Genomic DNA, 11,469 nt, shown 5'->3' with positions numbered 1-11,469 from the left:
CCGCACAAGAAGAAGCCTTCACGGTATTGAAAGATAAGTTGACACATGCTCCTTTACTCCAACTTCCTGATTTTAATAAGACTTTTGAGCTTGAATGTGATGCTAGTGGAATTGGATTAGGAGGTGCGTTATTACAAGATGGTAAACCTGTTGCATACTTTTCTGAAAAATTGAGTGGGCCTAGTCTGAATTATTCTACTTATGATAAAGAACTATATGCTCTTGTTCGGACTTTAGAAACATGGCAACATTATTTATGGCCCAAAGAATTTGTTATACATTCTGATGATGAATCTTTGAAACGTATTAAAAGTCAAGCTAAACTGAATCGTAGACATGCTAAATGGGTTGAATTCATTGAAACTTTCCCTTATGTCATTAAACACAAGAAGGGTAAAGAAAATGTTATTGCTGATGCATTGTCTCGTCGCTATACTATGCTGTCACAACTTGACTTCAAAATATTTGGTTTGGAGACCATCAAAGATCAATATGTGCATGATGCTGATTTTAAAGATGTTTTGCAGAATTGTAAACAAGGAAGAACCTGGAACAAGTTTGTCGTTAATGATGGATTTGTGTTCCGTGCTAACAAGCTATGCATTCCAGCTAGCTCTCTTCGTCTTTTGTTGTTGCAGGAGGCGCATGGAGGAGGATTAATGGGACACTTTGGCGTGAAGAAGACGGAGGACGTACTTGCTACACATTTCTTTTGGCCAAAGATGAGACGGGATGTTGAGCGTTTTGTTGCTCGCTGCACTACATGTCAAAAAGCTAAGTCACGACTCAATCCTCATGGTTTATATATGCCTTTGCCTGTACCTAGTTTTCCTTGGGAGGATATATCTATGGACTTTGTTTTAGGTTTACCTCGAACAAAGAAGGGGAGGGATAGCATATTTGTTGTCGTGGATAGATTCTCAAAAATGGCACACTTTATACCATGTCATAAAAGCGATGATGCTGTTAATGTGGCTGATTTGTTCTTCCGTGAAATTATTCGTTTGCATGGTGTGCCAAATACTATTGTTTCAGATCGTGATACTAAATTTCTTAGCCACTTTTGGAGATGTTTATGGGCTAAGTTGGGGACTAAACTGCTTTTTAGTACTACTTGTCACCCCCAAACTGATGGACAAACTGAAGTAGTCAATAGAACATTGTCTACTATGCTTAGGGCTGTTTTGAAGAATAATAAGAAAATGTGGGAAGAATGCTTGCCTCATATTGAGTTTGCTTATAATCGTTCATTGCATTCTACTACTAAGATGTGCCCTTTTGAAATTGTGTATGGTTTCCTACCTCGTGCACCTGTTGATTTGTTGCCTCTTCCATCTTCGGATAAGGTTAATTTTGATGCTAAACAACGTGCTGAATTGATCTCAAAAATGCATGAGTTAACTAAGGACAACATTGAGCGTATGAATGCTACATATAAACTTGCTGGAGATAAGGGTAGAAAACATGTTGTGTTTGCACCTGGAGATCTTGTTTGGTTACATTTGCGTAAGGATAGATTTCCTGATTTGCGCAAATCAAAGCTAATGCCACGTGCTGATGGTCCTTTTAAGGTGTTAGAGAAAATAAATGATAATGCATATAAACTTGAGCTGCCTGCAGATTTTGGGGTTAGTCCCACTTTTAACATTGCAGATTTGAAGCCTTATTTGGGTGAGGGAGATGAGCTTCCGTCGAGGACGACTTCATTTCAAGAAGGGGAGGATGATGAGGACATCAATACCATTGTTACACCCACAGCCCCTGCTGCTATACATACTGGACCAATTACTAGAGCTCGCGCACGCCAATTAAATTACCAGGTACTTTCGTTTCTTGGTAATGATTCTAATGTTCATGAGAATATGATGCTGCCTAAATTGGATACATTTGTTTTGCTTACAAATGAAGGGCCTAGCTTTGAGAAGGATGAACATTGGAGCAAGGACAAGCATGGAGATGATGGCATGCGCATGGGGGACAGGAACGGAGTTACAAGTGATGATTTCAGGACGTTGAAGCCACCATAATGCGTGCATGAAGCCTTGGACGAAATATACAAGATGCTACTTCATAACTTTCGTCCAGAGGCTATTCTATGTGCTGCGTCACCTTATTATTGGGCCAGGCCCATGTAATTTCGAAATACTTGAGTATAGGCTATTTTTAGAGTCCGTATGTGTGGGGAAACAAGAGATATGGTTGGTTTCGGACCCCTTCCCCAAGGGCCACGAAATTCCCCCCTCTTCCTCCATATATACAGCCCTTAGGGCGTCGTTTAGACTTTGGGTTTTGTTTAGATTAAAAGTTCGCCATAGCTGCAACTTCGCGTACATTGTTTGTGTCAACGACCAGACAAAGGTGTCACAGAACCTCACCTTGATCAATAAAGCTTTCATCTTATATTCGCAATATCCAGATTGCAATCTCAGTTTCTTGCTTGTTCTTCGTTTGCCCGCAGGAAACAGACCCTCATGGTCAGGTTGATCGTGCTCTGGCGTGGTCAATAACCTCTCGGAGTTGGTTTAGCGATTGCTAAGGCACGAAGCACGTTCGTAGTCGGATCGTCAAAGTCGACTTCCATCAAAGCGATATCCATCATCTCATCGAAAGACGGGACACCTTTGCCTCTATCACCTTCTGATGTAGGGCGGAACCCTAGATGGCCGATCTTTCACGAAAGGAGCGGATCCCAACTAAGAACACGAAGAACACGAGGGGAAACTCAAGAGAATCACTCAAACCAACAAGATTCGATTACACATGCGCTAGATCCAAGAATACAAAGGGAGATACACGATCCACGATCAACAAAGGACGATACAAAGGGTAACCGGTTCTTCTCCGTGAGGAGGTCTTGATGGGGGCCACCCAAGAGGGGGTCTTGAATCCAACGTGGATCGTCTCCGAAGAGGGGCCGCAGTCTCTCTCGAGGAAGAGATCCGTATGGTTGAGCAATGCTCTATCTCACATATGAGCTAAACCAATGCTAACCCTAGAAAGATGGAGGAGAAGGAGTATATATAGTCTAGGGGGTCGAAGGGGTACACGGGCCTCGGCCCTTACTGTGCGCACACAGGGGTGGCCGGATGTCCGGGCTAGGGGGTCGGATGTCCGGGTTGGAGGGCAAAACTTCTGGATGTTCTGTAGCGTGGCACCGGATGTCCGGGCTTTTGGCTGGATTTCCGGGCTGGGGCCGGATGTCCGGGCTCGACGCCGGATGTCCGGGCCCCTTAGGCTTGGGCGTCTGGGCTGCTGCTGCTGTGGCTACTCCAGGGGCCGGATGTCCGGGGCCTGGAAGGTGAACTTGCCCGTTTCCGTTGGTTCTCTTCATCCGTGAACTTGGCGGCTTGTCCGTCTTCACGTGCATCCTCGGGAGGCTCCTCTTGACACCTAATCATGCATAGCATATCGGACTTAGGTAGTAGCCATGTCTCGAGTGGATCATATGTGATATCACTAAGGAAGGAAGTCACCTCGTGCTCGAGAGCTCTAGCTCGTGCTCGTGTCATAGGTCCTCTTGGCTCTTGACGAGACGATGGTAGGTCCATGGGGATGACCGTAGGATGCTCCGCATCATCTCCCCTCCCTTGGGAAAGATCCGACCTCGGATCGAAATCCTCATCACCATGGTACGGGGATAGATCTTTGATGTTGAAGATGTCGCTCACGGAGTACTTGTCGCGTGGGATGTCGATCTTGTATGCGTTGTTGTTGTAGTGTGCAAGCACCTTGAAGGGTCCATCCGCTCGGGGTAGTAGCTTGGACTTGCGTTCCTTGGGGAAGCGATCCTTGCGAAGGTGTAGCCACACAAGATCTCCAACATTGAACATCATGGGTTGCTTGTTGACGTTGAGCTTGGTTGCGAGTTTCTTGTACTTGGCGCTCGATGGTGTTCCTTGTATCTTCATGCATCTTCTTGAGGAAGTTGACTCGGGCACTCACGTCCATGTTTGTGCGCTCTTGTAGCGGTAGAGGTAGAATGTCCTATGGAGACAATGGGTTGAAGCCATAGATTCGAAGGGGGGCTTGCCGGTAGTCGAACGTCTTGCACGATTGTAGGCGTACTCGGCGATGGGTAGGCACTCCTCCCACTCCTTGATGTTCTTCTTTATCAACACGCGTAGTAGAGTGGAGAGCGTGCGGTTGGTCACCTCCGTTTGGCCGTCGGTTTGTGGATGGTATGTCGAAGAGAACAAAAGCTTGATTCCGAGCTTGGCGCACAATGTCTTCCAAAAGTAACTCAAGAACTTGACGTCGCGGTCCGAGACAATCGTCTTTGGCACTCCATGAAGGCGCAAGATTTCCCTACAAAACAAATTTGCAACATGTGAAGCATCGTCTATCTTGTTGCAAGGAATGAAATGTGCCATTTTGGAGAATCGGTCCACAACAACAAAAACGGAATCCTTGCCATTTCGAGTTCTAGGCAAACCAAGCACAAAGTCCATGCTAATGTCTTCCCATGGGTGATATGGAATTGGAAGTGGCATATAGAGGCCATGAGATTGAGCTTTGGACTTAGCTTTGCGACATGTAGAGCATTGGTTGGTGAAGCGATTGACGTCGCAGAACATCTTGGGCCAAAAGTAGTTCTTGGAGAGCGTAGCAAATGTCTTGTCGCGTCCAAAGTGTCCCATGAGTCCGCCTCCATGAGATTCCTGGAAAAGCAACAAGCGAAGAGAGGACTCGAGGATGCAAAGTTTGTTAGCTCTCATAAGATATCCATCTTTGATGTAGTATCGATCCCAAGAAGTATGCGTCAAACACTTGGCATAAGGAATAGAAAATGTAGGATCATGCTCATACAAGTCTTTTATATGCTCAAAGCCAATGACATTTAACTCAAGTTGATTAACAAGCATGCGTATACGGGAAAGTGCATCCGCCACAACATTTTCCTTACCTTTAATATACTTGATGACATAAGGAAACGACTCAATGAACTCACTCCATTTAGCATGACGCTTGTTCAACTTAGTTTGACCCTTAAGGTATTTAAGCGTTTCATGGTCGGTATGGATGATGAACTCATGAGGGCGTAGGTAATGTTCCCATTCATGCAAAACTCGCACCAAAGCATATAGCTCTTTGTCATAGATAGGGTAATTGAGTTGCGCTCCGGAGAGTTTCTCACTAAAATAAGCAATTGGGCGCTTCTCTTGCGTTAACACACCTCCTATGCCATTACCACTAGCATCGCAATGAATTTCGAAAGGTTTGTCAAAGTTGGGTAATGCAAGCACGGGAGCATGAGTAAGCAAATTCTTAAGCTCATTGAAAGCGATATCTTGAGATGTTCCCCAAACAAACGGTGCATTTTACTTACTCAAAGCATGCAAAGGTGAAGCAATGGTGCTAAAATCCTTCAAAAATCTGCGATAGTAACCGGCTAAACCAAGAAAACTACGCACTTGTTTCAAATTGGTTGGTTGGGGCCAAGTTTTAATAGCATTGATCTTAGTTTCATCAACATGAACACCCTTAGAAGATACTACGAAACCCAAGAAAACAAGCTTATCAACACCAAATAGGCATTTTTCCATATTAGCATAAAGTTGCTCTTTTCGAAGAGTTTGTAGCACGGTGCGAAGGTGGGTGACATGCTCTTTGAGAGATTTGCTAAACACAAGGATATCATCAAAGTAGACAACAACAAATTCACCAATGTAAGGGCGAAACACGTAATGCATAAGACGCATGAAAGTACCGGGTGCTTCCGATAAACCCATAGGCATGACTAACCACTCATATAGACCAAACTTTTTTTGAAAGCGGTTTTCCATTCATCACCCTCTTGTATGCGGATTTGATAGTAACCACTTTTAAGATCAATTTTGGAAAAGATAGTGGCACCGCAAAGTTCATCAAGCATGTCATCAAGGCGTGGAATGGGATACCTATAACGAACGGTGATAGCATTGGTAGGTCTACAATCGGAACACATCCGAAAGCTACCGTCTCGTTTTGGCACAAGAATGACCGGTACGGCACAAGGACTCAAACTTTCACGCACATGTCCATGGTCTATGAGATGCTTTACTTGCCTTTGAATTTCTTTGGTTTCTTCGGGGTTGACGCGGTAGGGCGCTTTGTTTGGAAGCGGCGCTCCGGGGATGAGATCAATTCGGTGCTCAATGCCTCATAGTGGAGGTAGACCCAGAGGTAGCTCATCGGGGAAAACATCTTGGAATTCCTGCAATAAAGAAGATAACACCAAAGGTAGATCGTGAGAGTTGTTAGTTTTTGGTGCCTCATCCTTGCACAATAGGACATAGTGTAGGACACTTGATGGGTTCTCACACACTTCTCTCATCTCACGTTTGGTGGCAAATAGGACTAAGTTTTTCTTGTCGCTCATCGTGGAGGCACTCAATTTGGGCTTGTGGCGCTCACTCTCTTTTTGGTGGTTCACTCTCTCACTATTCTCTCCACGATGGGTGTTTTGCTTGTCGGCGAGCACTTGGCTTGGAGACATAGGACGTAGCACAAACTCTTTCCCTTTCATCTTGAAGCTATAGTGATTTGTGCGCCCATTGTGAATGACACCTCGGTCAAATTGCCATGGCCGTCCAAGAAGGAGGTGGCACACGGTCATCGGAAGGACATCACACTCCAAAGTGTCTTCATAGGCGCCGATCTTGAAAGAGACTTGTACTCTCTGCTCGACTTGTATGGTGCCGGTGTCGCTTAGCCATTGAACCTTGTAGGGGTGCGGGTGCTTCATCTTGACCAATTGGAGTTTGGAGCATAGTTCTTCACTTGCCAAGTTATGGCAACTCCCTCCATCGATGATGACCTTGACGGACCGTCCATTGATGCCGGCCTTTGTGTGGAAGATATGGCATCTTTGATCTTCGTCTTGTTGATGTTGAAGAGTCAAGACCTTGGAGACAACAAGAGCGGGACTTGAGTCTTCGTCACAAAAGATGTGATCATCTTCTTCTTCATTGTTCACTTGTCGGTGCATGGTCACTTGCTCAAGAGCTTCCATTTCTCCTTCACTCATGGAGTCATACGTGCCGTCGTCGTTGAGGATCATGGTGCGCTTGTTTGTGCACTCGAAGGACTTGTGGCCTCGGCCTCCGCATGTGAAACATTTGATGGAACTTGTCTTGATGGTCGCATCGGTTGGAGTAGATGATGATGAAGCTTTGATAGAGGCAAAGGTGTCCCGTCTTTCGATGAGATGATGGATATCGCTTTGGTGGAAGTCGACTTTGACGATCCGACTACGAACGTGCGATGACGTCGCGCCTTAGCAATCGCTAAACCAACTCCGAGAGGTTATTGACCATGCCGGAGCATGATCAACCTGACCACGAGGGTCTGTTTCCTGCGAGCAAACGAAGAACAAGCAAGAAACTGAGATTGCAATCTGGATATTGCGAATATAAGATGAAAGCTTTATTGATCAAGGTGGTGTTCTGTGACGCCTTTGTCTGGTCGTTGAACACAAACGAAGTACGCGAAGTTGCAGCTATGGCGAACTTTTAATCTAAACAAAACCCAAAGTCTAAACGATGCCCTAAGGGCTGTATATATGGAGGAAGAGGGGGGAATTTCGTGGCCCTTGGGGAAGGGGTCCGAAGCCAACCCTATCTCTTGTTTCCCCACACATACGGACTCTAAAAACAGCCTATACTCAAGTATTTCGAAATTACATGGGCCTGGCCCAATAATAAGGTGACGCAGCACCTAGAATAGCCTCTGGACGAAAGTTATGAAGTAGCATCTTGTATATTTCGTCCAAGGCTTCATGCACGCATTATGGTGGCTTCACCGTCCTGAAATCATCACTTGTAACTCCGTTCTTGTTCCCCATGCGCATGCCATCATCTCCATGCTTGTTCTTGCTCCAATGTTCATCCTTCTCAAAGCTAGGCCCTTCATTTGTAAGCAAAACAAATGTATCCAATTTAGGCAGCATCATATTCTCATGAACATTAGAATCATTACCAAGAAACGAAAGTACCTGGTAATTTAATTGGCGTGCGCGAGCTCTAGTAATTGGTCCAGTATGTATAGCAGCAGGGGCTGTGGGTGTAACAATGGTATTGATGTCCTCATCATCCTCCCCTTCTTGAAATGAAGTCGTCCTCGACGGAAGCTCATCTCCCTCACCGAAATAAGGCTTCAAATCTGCAATGTTAAAAGTGGGACTAACCCCAAAATCTGCAGGCAGCTCAAGTTTATATGCATTATCATTTATTTTCTTTAACACCTTAAAAGGACCATCAGCACGTGGCATTAGCTTTGATTTGCGCAAATCAGGAAATCTATCCTTACGCAAATGTAACCAAACAAGATCTCCAGGTGCAAACACAACATGTTTTCTACCCTTATCTCCAGCAAGTTTATATTTAGCATTCATACGCTCAATGTTGTCCTTAGTTAACTCATGCATTTTTAAGATCAATTCAGCACGTTGTTTAGCATCAAAATTAATCTTCTCCGAAGATGGAAGAGGCAACAAATCAATAGGTGCACGAGGTAGGAAACCATACACAATTTCAAAAGGGCACATCTTAGTAGTAGAATGCAATGAACGATTATAAGCAAACTCAATATGAGGCAAGCATTCTTCCCACATTTTCTTATTATTCTTCAAAATAGCCCTAAGCATAGTAGACAATGTGCTATTGACTACTTCAGTTTGTCCATCGGTTTGGGGGTGACAAGTAGTACTAAAAAGCAGTTTAGTCCCCAACTTAGCCCATAAACATCTCCAAAAGTGGCTAAGAAATTTAGTATCACGATCTGAAACAATAGTATTTGGCACACCATGCAAACGAATAATTTCACGGAAGAACAAATCAGCCACATTAACAGCATCATCGCTTTTATGACATGGTATAAAGTGTGCCATTTTTGAGAATCTATCCACGACAACAAATATGCTATCCCTCCCCTTCTTTGTTCGAGGTAAACCTAAAACAAAATCCATAGATATATCCTCCCAAGGAACACTAGGTACAGGCAAAGGCATATATAAACCATGAGGATTGAGTCATGACTTAGCTTTTTGACATGTAGTGCAACGAGCAACAAAACGCTCAACATCCCGTCTCATCATTGGCCAAAAGAAATGTGTAGCAAGTACGTCCTCCGTCTTCTTCACGCCAAAGTGTCCCATTAATCCTCCTCCATGCGCCTCCTGCAACAACAAAAGACGAAGAGAGCTAGCTGGAATGCATAGCTTGTTAGCACGGAACACAAATCCATCATTAACGACAAACTTGTTCCAGGTTCTTCCTTCTTTACAATTCTGCAAAACATCTTTAAAATCAGCATCATGCACATATTGATCTTTGATGGTCTCCAAACCAAATATTTTGAAGTCAAGTTGTGAAAGCATAGTATAGCGACGAGACAATGCATCAGCAATAACATTTTCTTTACCCTTCTTGTGTTTAATGACATAAGGGAAAGTTTCAATGAATTCAACCCATTTAGCATGTCTACGATTCAGTTTAGCTTGACTTTTAATATGTTTCAAAGATTCATGATCAGAATGTATAACAAATTCTTTGGGCCATAAATAATGTTGCCATGTTTCTAAAGTCCGAACAAGAGCATATAGTTCTTTATCATAAGTAGAATAATTCAGACTAGGCCCACTCAATTTTTCAGAAAAGTATGCAACAGGTTTACCATCTTGTAATAACACACCTCCTAATCCAATTCCACTAGCATCACATTCCAGCTCAAAAGTCTTATTAAAATCAGGAAGTTGGAGTAAAGGAGCATGTGTCAACTTATCTTTCAATACCGTGAAGGCTTCTTCCTATGCGGTACCCCAAACAAAAGGCACATCCTTCTTTGTAAGCTCGTTGAGAGGTGCAGCAATGGTGCTAAAATCTCTCACAAAACGCCTATAGAAACCAGCGAGTCCAAGAAAACTCCGCACTTGTGTGACCGTTTTGGGCTGCGGCCAACTCTCAATAGCTTCAATCTTGGCTTTATCAACTTCAATTCCCCTGTGGAGTAACAACATAGCCAAGAAAAGATACTTGGTCGGTGCAAAGGGTGCACTTCCCAAGGTTACCAAACAAACGTGCATCACGTAGAGCAATAAAAACAGCACGTAAATGTTCCAAATGTTCTTCCAAAGATTTGCTATAAATCGGTATATCATCAAAATAGACTACCACAAATCGTCCAATGAAAGCACGTAAAACTTCGTTCATTAGTCTCATGAAAGTACTAGGTGCATTAGTTAACCCAAAAGGCATGACTAAACACTCATATAAACCAAACTTAGTTTTAAATGCTGTTTTCCATTCATCTCCCAATTTCATACGAATTTGATGGTATCCACTACGCAAATCAACTTTGGAGAATATTGTAAAGCCACATAATTCATAAAGCATATGATCTAGCCTAGGAATAGGATGACGATAACGAATAGTAATATTATTAATGCCTCTACAATCAACACACATACGCGACGTACCATCCTTTTTAGGCACTAGTATAATAGGAACAGCACAAGGACTAAGAGATTCGTGTATATAACCTTTGTCGAGCAGCTCCTGTACTTGACGCATAATCTCCTTCATCTCCTCTGGATTGGTACGGTATGGTGCACGGTTGGGTAGCGATGCACCGGGAATTAAGTCAATTTGATGCTCAATCCCTCGAATAGGTGGTAATCCCGGTGGCACGTCTTGTGGGAAGACGTCAGCGAACTCCTACAAAATGTTAGTGACAGCAGGGGGCAAAGAGGAAGGCACGTCCTCGAATGAAAATAACGCCTCTTTGCACACAAAAGCATAGCAAACAGATTTGCTGAAATCTAGCTCATCAATATCAGATTTTGTGGCAAGTAAACATGCACTTTTCAACTTAATTTCAGAAACAACACTAGATGGTTTATTATTAGGTTTCATTTGTTGCTCAAATTCTTTTGCCACAATCTGATTTTCACTCTTATTTTTCTCCTGTTTTGCTTTATTAGCTCTATTAATGTCATCTTTCAAAATGGAATCAGGAGTCATAGGAAGCAAAGTAATATTTTTATCCTTATGAACAAGAGTATACTGATTGTTTCTATCATGGTGTACAGAATTTTTATCAAATTGCCATGGTCTACCAAGTAATAAGGAACATGCTTGCATGGGTACCACATCACAATCAACATAATCAGCATATGTAGAGATACTAAAATGCACACGAACAGTACGTGTTACCTTAACCTTGCCGCTGTTGTTGAACCATTGGATGTAGTAAGGATGTGGATGTGGTCTTGTGGTGAGAGATAGTTTCTCCACCATCTCCATGCTAGCCAAGTTGTTACAGCTCCCTCCATCTATGATGACGCGAACAGAACGTTCCTTCACAACTCCCTTTGTATGGAACAAATTATGCCTCTGATTTTGCTCTGCTTGTGTGACCTGCACACTCAAAACACGTTGAGCAACTAAACATTCATACCTGTCAGCGTCTTCAGGAGCCATGTATTGCGTCTCA

The sequence above is a fragment of the Triticum aestivum genome, chromosome 7D (genome assembly GCF_018294505.1).
Source record: "Triticum aestivum cultivar Chinese Spring chromosome 7D, IWGSC CS RefSeq v2.1, whole genome shotgun sequence".
In the NCBI taxonomy this organism is placed as follows: Eukaryota; Viridiplantae; Streptophyta; class Magnoliopsida; order Poales; family Poaceae; genus Triticum; species Triticum aestivum.
This window is presented reverse-complemented; position numbering follows the sequence as displayed.